The following is an 8,531-nucleotide window of genomic DNA, read 5'->3' on the forward strand; positions in this document are numbered from 1 at the left end:
TCCAGAAAAATGGTCCATAAGGAAATTAAGTAAAAGGAGTTAGATGTCACACATGGACTCCTGTGTAGGTAGAAGGCCTAGATAATCTTCCCGTGTGAAAAGTACAATATAAATTCAAGGATGGTTCATTGGTTCACCTACTTTGCCTCTCTGCATCTGTTTAACACTGGAGTTATCCTGCATCCTGAAGATGATGCAACTTTAGGGACATCTTTTTACTCTTTTCAGCCTTTGTGTAATTAGAGCTGAGCTTGTAACGTGCCTTGAAATTGGCTCTGATTTGCTGCTTCATTTAAACAGTATAGTATATGAAAATAGCATAGTTACATGTTCTGTTTTTTACATTATGTAAATAGATTTAGAATCTCTGTAAGTAATAATTTACGAATGCTCATAGTCTAAGGATAAACAGATTAGAAGCCTTTAGACCATATATTACCCAAGAGAGAAGGAAGACAACCATAATTTATTATAATCCAAGGCCATATTACCCCCAAAGTAAAGTGAATTTTTATTTCAAAAGTCAATAGGGTCTTCTCCCTAAAATCTTGCCAAACTTAACTAAATATACAATTAGTTTCTTGTTACAGATAATTTCTATTGCTTCAAATCTAGTTTGTCAGTATGGATTAATCACAGTGATCAGGGACTGAAGTCAGGATGCCTCATGGGATCAATTTCTGGGCTAGGAGCCTTTTACCATCTGGTCAGTGTTTTCAACACTTTAAGAACTTTCCAAGGCTTATATGATAGTTGATATGAAGCAAGATAGCATGTTCTAGTGAGTACCCTGCATGGACTGGTTACCTTTCATATTAAAGAAATTTCCACTTGCTGAGTAGATATACAAGGTGAAAACTTACAACATTATCAGAAGGCTTATTTACTATCAGTGGTCTTATTTATTATTCATAGAGATGTCCATATTGATAAAGGCCTGTAGTAAGTAGCAACAGTGACTGTCTAGTTATAGAATCTTTTAACTACACGACATTTCCTTGCAATCTAAACTAGTAGTTTTCTTATAGGGTCCTCTATGCTATTACATATAATTCCCCCTTGGAGAAAAACTTTCCAAACATTCTTTTCTGGTCTCTGCACATTTGCACACCTTTCTTTGTTTGCCACTCAGGTATTTTCTAAACTGTAAGCTATAATAGTCAAAGCTAATTCAATCATGTGATAAGTCCAGTTTAGTGTTCTCATCTATCACACAAGTTCCCTGGAGAGATACTGTTCATGGTGCTTCCCAAGCTGGAGGATTATCCTTCACTTAATCAGAGTCCTTGAGCAGCTCTTAAATGAGCTTGGGAAACCACAGTAACTGACCTGGTGATGCCTGTGCCCTACTCTGGGTACACGGTCTATAATTCCAGGTCAAAGGAATACTACAGCTTGTATCTGCTGAAGCTCCTAGAAGCCAATATTTTCAGGGTAAGCTTAGCAATGTTATTATTTTTCATTACTTATTTACTCACTTTACACCTTGACCTCAACCCCTTTCCCTCCTCTACTCTCAGTCCCACCACCCTTCCCCCCTTTCCCCATTCCCTCTTCCTCTTCTTCTTAATGAGAGGAGGCCCTTTCCCTGGGTACCAACCAACCTATCTTGGTACATTGAGTCTCATCAACACTAAGTTTACAAGGAAGTCCAGCTTGGGGAAAGGAAGATCAAAAACCAGGCAGTAGAGTCTGAGTCAGAGACAGTCTTTGCTCCAATTGCTGGGGGACCCACATGAACACCAAGCTGCATATCTGCTATATATGTATAGGGGGCCTAGATCCAGTACATCTTTGTTCTTGAGTTGATGGTTCAGACTCTTTGAGACCCCATGGTTCCAGGTTAGTTGGCTCTGTAGGTCTTCTTGTGGTATCCTAGACCTCTCTAGCTCCCTCAATCATTTCCCTGACTCTTCCACAAGATTCCCTCTACTCTGTCTGGTATTAGCAGTCTCTATATCTGTTTTCATCAGTTGCTGGATGAAGCCTCTCAGATAATAGTTGTGTTAGGCTCCTGTAAGCAAGCATATCAGAGTATCAATAATAGTATCAGGGGCTGACTCTCTGCCATAGAGTGGGTCTCAAGTTGGGCAGGTAATTGGTTGGCTATTCCCTTAGTCTCTGTTCCACCTTTATCTCTGCATATCTTGTAGACAGGGCAAATTTTGGATCAAAAGTTTTGTGGTTGGGTTGGTGTCACTTCCCTTCACTGGAAGTCCTGCTTGGCTACAGGAGGAGGCCATGTGAGACCCCATCTCCCCAGCTGCTAGAAGTCTCAGCTAGGGCCACCCTCATACCCTCCCAGGAGCCTCTCCTGTCCCTGGTTTGTCCTAGAGATGCCCCCTCACTGATTTTCCTTCTCTCTGTCAGTCGTCTCACCCCTACCCATGATCTCTCCATAAATGATCCCCTTCCCACCCCCTTTCCCACCCATTTCCCTCTCTTCATCCACTTTCAATGTCTATTTTATTTCCCATTAGGAGTGAGAATCAAACATCCTCCCTTGGGCCCTCCTTGTTACTTAGCTTCTTCGGTTCTGTGGATTGTAGCATGGTTATCCTGTACTTTATGGCTAATATCTCAAAAGATGCTCCGTCATATGTTGATGTAATTATTTAAAATAGCCTCCGGTCAAGCCGACTATCTAAGCTGTGGTGGCTCTGCCTAGCTCAGCTGCCATGTTCCGTGGCCACAGCAAGAAAATGGCCAGCCAGAAACACCAGCCCTGCCACCCATGAGACACCAGCATGGGAGATGGCTCTGCCAGTCTTCCACGCTGTCACCACAAGGCTGGGCATTGCCCAGACCATCTCATCATCCATGAAGGCCCAGTAGAAAAATGAGACTTTAATGCTTAAAGATTCATCAACGGCTTTATACGTTTGGTAAAGCTCAATAACAATATGCCCATAAAAAGAGAGTTGTTTCACAATTAGCTAACCAAAATAAAAATTGTTATCTGCAACTGTTCTCCATACCTGTGTGGCTCTCTATCCTCCTACATCTCTGCTCTCTCAATTCCTCCTCCTCCCTTTTCTCTTTCTCTCCCTACTCCTCCTCTTCCTCTCCTTACTCCTCCCACATTACCTCCTCCTACAATCATACCTAACAAGGCCACTTGCTTAACTATGTTCATAGCAGCTTTATTTGTAATAGCCAGAAAGTAGAAACAACCCAGATGTCCCCTCAACTGAAGGATGGGTAAAGAGAATGAGGTATATTTGCACAATGAAATACTACTTGGCTATTAAAAAGAAGGACATCATGAAATTTGCAGGCAAATGGATGGAACTAGAAAATACTATCCTGGGTGAGGTAACACAGAAGACCCAGAAAGATACGAATGTTATGTACTCACTTATAAGCAATTGCGTTTTTAAGATTGTTCATGATCTAGTATCATAGATTGTGGTTTCAAGGGTCACAGACCTTTGGCAGAAAAATTAGTAGGCTACTCCAAAGACACTACCCATTCTTAGTGAATAAAAAGTTTTCATTGCCTTAAACTGAAGGAAAGCAAACTAACCATTCTGGATAATTTATAAAGCATTATTGTTTTTTATTCTTCATAGAAGTGTTCAGTTTCTCAGTGTTCTATTAAACTACACATCCAAGAAGCTTGAAATGATTCCTGGTACCTTCAGGGACTGCTATATTGTGACCACAAGCTCTGGACTCACTGTGGTCTGTTCTCAGCGGGAGGCACTGTCACCTTTGGATGTTGCTTAGGATACAGCATGGTTCTCTACCACTGCCCTATATCATAAAATGAAGCCAGATAAATGATCAGTGGCAGTGTTTAGCATGCACAAAGGCCCCAAGTTCAAACCCCAATACCACAGAACACTTAATGGCAGAAGTCATGTGCTTTGAATAATCAAGAAAATTGGTATCAGCTCTCTTTATATCTATGGCTGTTTAATCTCACGTCCTGTTCAAGTGAATGTTTAAGAAGTGCTAAGTAAAACAAACAATTTGATTTCCTGTATTCCACATGTCAGGAAAATAGCTCAAGAGAGTTATCTTCCAGTTACAGATGGTTGACCCAGATGGCCCCAAACTGATCTTAGTGTTGTCTGGCCATAAATCTGGAGATACAGAAGAAGAGAGAGAAAAAAAAAAAACGTTGATTTGGGGGAAATGGATAACATTGGCCCAGCTAAGTGGTTTTTCTCCTCAGTATTGGAGACAGAGTTACTTCACAGACCATCTTAGCTGAGGATGAAACTGCATGGATTCTCCCTAGAGGTACTGCTACTCTCTGAGACAGGCCATCACTGAGTGATAACACAGAATTTCTCCCTCAGTGTCCTGTGCACATTTCAATTACAGCATCGTCATGAACATCAGTTTTTTTTTTTATTGCCTTTGCTTTCCAATGGATAATAAAGACAGCCACTATATATTCTCATATTTATAAATCAAGGATAGAATCTAGTGTATTACCTGCAGTCGAGAAATATACAACACAGAAGAGTGAATCCAGAGAGGATTTGATCCATTTTGCACTTCCTTCATATCCCATTCTTTACATCTGATCAAGAGGTCTTAGAGACTGAATCATATGTGTATTAGGAAATCACATAATTGTTAAGTACTGAGTATCACGTGTGTACATTGAATCTCAGGTCTCATAGCTTCAAGTCACATGACTTTGAACAACTTTCATGTCTCTATCTATAAAATCAAAATCACATTTAATATGGATGTCATGAGGAGTAAATAACACATGCTTTCTGATATATATTGGTTACATTCCCTTTTAAATACTTATTTTTATTATTTAAAAAATGTATGTATGCATAGGCTCCCAAAGATTCCAAAAGAGAGCATCTGATCTCCTGGAGGTCAAGTTACAGGTGAGTTGCCTGGTGTAGATGCAGAGAATCAAACTTGAGCCCTCTGGAAGAACAGTAAATGCTTTTAACTTCTGAGCCACCTTTCCAGCCTCCATAAGTTACAGTATTAGTACAACTATTACATCAAAGTAGGATATAGCCAACCTGTTACTATTGAGTCTAAATGAGGGAGAAAACACCTGTGATAGCATGTTCATGTGCCAGCGATATTATTTGGATAACAGTAAAGAATTGGTTACTCCCTGGTCATTATATGTCCTCTGGGTGACTTGGTTTAGCAGATGGATATAAGTGGCTTTCTTATTCTATTTTTTGGAGTGAAACAAAATTAGATCTTCAAGTCAAGGGGATTCACATGTGTGGGCTCCTGGAGCTATATTTTATCACTCAGTAACTGTAGATGCAGAAAGAGAGTGAGTGGACTGTGTAAGTCTGAAATGCTGTTACTCTGACCAAGCCAGCAAAAAGACCTACATTCCTAGATCAGGCCTGGAGACGCAAGGGAGGGACCAAAAATTTTAAAAATTGGCATTGCAAGAGTGGCACTTCTACTGGACTGAAGATAAGAGTTCTAAGGGACAAAACATCCTCAAGTCTTTTCTACACAGCAGCAAAATAGCTTGTTAAAAAGTAGAGATAATGAGGTCTCATAATCCAATATAAGGGGAAAATAGAAAAATTAGGCTGTCTCTGACATCTAATGTTTCCAGAGGAGTGGGGTCATTTTCTGCTTGTTAGATTCTTGCAGGTTAGTATTGTTCACTTAATCCTAAATTTCCATTACAGTTTTGTTTATTTATACCATTGGAACAACCTACATGGATTCCATTTTTTATTTTGCAATTGGTCAGTTCTAAATATCTAACCGATAGGAGACCCTCTCATACTCAGACCTTGGTGTGAAAGAGGACTGAAAGATTTACAATATGCTAAACCAGAGAAAAACTTGGGAGTAATCGGTGCAATACATTTTTCTCTCCATCATAATCAGTTTCTCATTCTGTAAGTCGATAAAATTTTTCCTCTTTTTTCACAATGGTTTACAACTTAAATAATTTAATACAACAGTTGTTATATTTTTATTGCAAGCTTATAAAATGGGTACCATAAGTCTTTTCTATGCAATATATTACCAGAAAGTGACACTGAGAAGGGGAATGGATGATTACTAAAACTGTAATTCAATCTTCAAGTTCTGAAGACATCATAAAAATGTCTTCAGCATTCTTACCTACGACAGATGCTATCAGGATGCCTCAAATGAACTCTCTGTGGGCATTCAATCTCTGCATAGGCATCATTTTACATAGAAAAAGAGGGGGGCTGCACGATGCAAATGCAACTGAGGTTCAGACCCCAAAGTTCTTGTGTTGAACAGGATTTTCCTTTCCTGAAGTTACATCTTACAAATAATCTTGATACCAATGCCTGTCAAGCTGTGGAAACTGAGCTGAAACAAGTGTGTGCATTCCTCTCTGCACTGACTTTTACAAAGTAGTAATTAGAAAAACCGCCCATATTTTGCACGATGCAGAAAATGTAAGTCACCGGGCTATGCGTTGTCAGTCTCATCAAAAAAATGTAAGAATGATGAGCAGCAACTTCCTATGAACGCCTATTTTCCATGTATTTTTAAATCTACCGTTTGTCACTTTTCATCCTGACATATTAGTTGTCAGGAAGTACATTTTTAATTGTTACTAATTGCGCTGTGATCTGAGAGGTCTGTGAAGTTAAAGCAACAGCTTTCTATAGTGTTTATGATTAACAACACTCCACAGTGTTCGGGCACTAGACGAGAGGAAGTGCATTCCTTTAGATAAAGAGTTATCTGTTATTTGTTCGTTCTTGCCAAATCCTGTCATTCAGCGGTCTTGTCACATTTTTATTGACTTCAGTATATGACAAAGACCCATCAAATTCCCCACACCTCTCCTTTATATCTCGAGTATGTGGTTAATGTTCTGATGAGGTTGCAAATGAAATTTAAGAGCTGTTATCTTTCTATTAACAATGTCACTTTGCCATCTATATTTACAAGATGCAGTGATGCTTCACAAAGTTCTTTATATGTCTTCCCTGGATGGAAATAAATTAGCTTTTCGAGGAAGACAGAGGGATTGAACTTTCCTACTATGGCTGCTGAGGAGTGAACACACACAGTTTGATGGTGGAATTTTCCATTTATTCCCAAGCCTGAGAGAGAGCTGGTAGTGCTGTGTGCATATCTACACGTTATTTTCCAGACAGTGCAGCCCTGGAAGACACTGTGAAGGGTGAAGGGGCCATAGATGCAATGGGAATGGTGTTTAATTCTCACCATGACAGAGGCTGCTAATCACATAACATTAGGGTGAATTACAGTGACCATGACAGTAAGAACACAGGAATTAAACAGGAGCACAAACACAGCTTCGATGGTAGTGATGAAGAGGTGGTGCCTGTGGTCGTGGGTTGATTGTGATTCTGGAAGCCCTTGGTGCAAAACGCTTTGCTCCATCCAGGTTAGCATTTTATAAACTACCTCTGTAATACATAGAACGATAATAGCCTATTTTTAGTTTCTAGTGATGGGCAGCACTCAAAAGTTTCTCTTTAGCATGAAAGTCCTTCTGGTCCATACAGTAAGACTGCACTTGGGGCTCATGAAAGTCCTACTGGTCCATACAGTAAGACTGCACTCTGGGCTCATTGCTTACTTAGTTGCTCTCTACTTTTGTAATTGTTAGCTTCTGCTCTCTGAAATTTTAATTTTTTACTGTTTCCATTTTATTCTTCTACATATGCCAGCCCTGAAATGGACTTCCTTTTCCCCCCGAGAAATCCAAGAAACAGCAAAGGACACCAGATTATTCTCCACTGCTTAATTTTTTCTTTTAAATTATACTTGTCTATTTCTCTGTATATGAATATGGGCACACAACGATATTCCTCAGATGACAGCTAATTCTTCTTGGTCAGTCAGGGTTTGAACTGAGGTCTGCCGGCTTGGTGATAAGTGCCATCACCTACTGAGTCATCTCACAGGCTCTTTTCTCTGTTTTTAAATTCGCACATTTTAAAGATACGAACATGTCAGGCACTGGGCATGAAGTAGAACAAAGTGTTGCCAATGTTCACAGTTGATCCTATTGTGTAGCCAGTTCGCTGTTGCTTCTTGAGCTAAAGCCTTCAACTTCCCTCATGTTGTGACCCTTTAATACAGTTCCTCATGTTGTGGTGACCCTCCCAACCGTAAAATTATTACTTTTGCTACTTCATAACTGTAGTTTTGCTACTGTTATGAATAATCATGTAAATTTCTGTGTTTTTTGGAGGATCTTAGGCAACCCCTGTGAAAAGGTAGTTCAACCCTAAAGGAGTCATGACCCACAGATGAGAGTCACTGAGCTAAAGCCATCAGTCTGTCATGGGCTATATTGAAACATCTTGGGGCACAAGTTGTTTTCCTGAATAAAAATTGAAAAGAGAGAGAGAGAGAGAGAGAGAGAGAGAGAGAGAGAGAGAGAGAGGCCATGAACTACAAAGGAACTGAGCCACTGTCAGTCCTATAGTCTAGGTCTAAGCTTGTTTGAGAAAGCACGAAACACTTAATTCCTCTGAATAAGCCAAGGACAATGTAGCTCACTTAAAAACTGAAAGCTTTGGCCATATGAATAAACTAAAAGCCGT

The sequence above is a fragment of the Grammomys surdaster genome, unplaced genomic scaffold (genome assembly GCF_004785775.1).
Source record: "Grammomys surdaster isolate TR1022 unplaced genomic scaffold, NIH_TR_1.0 170, whole genome shotgun sequence".
Classification (NCBI taxonomy): Eukaryota; Metazoa; Chordata; class Mammalia; order Rodentia; family Muridae; genus Grammomys; species Grammomys surdaster.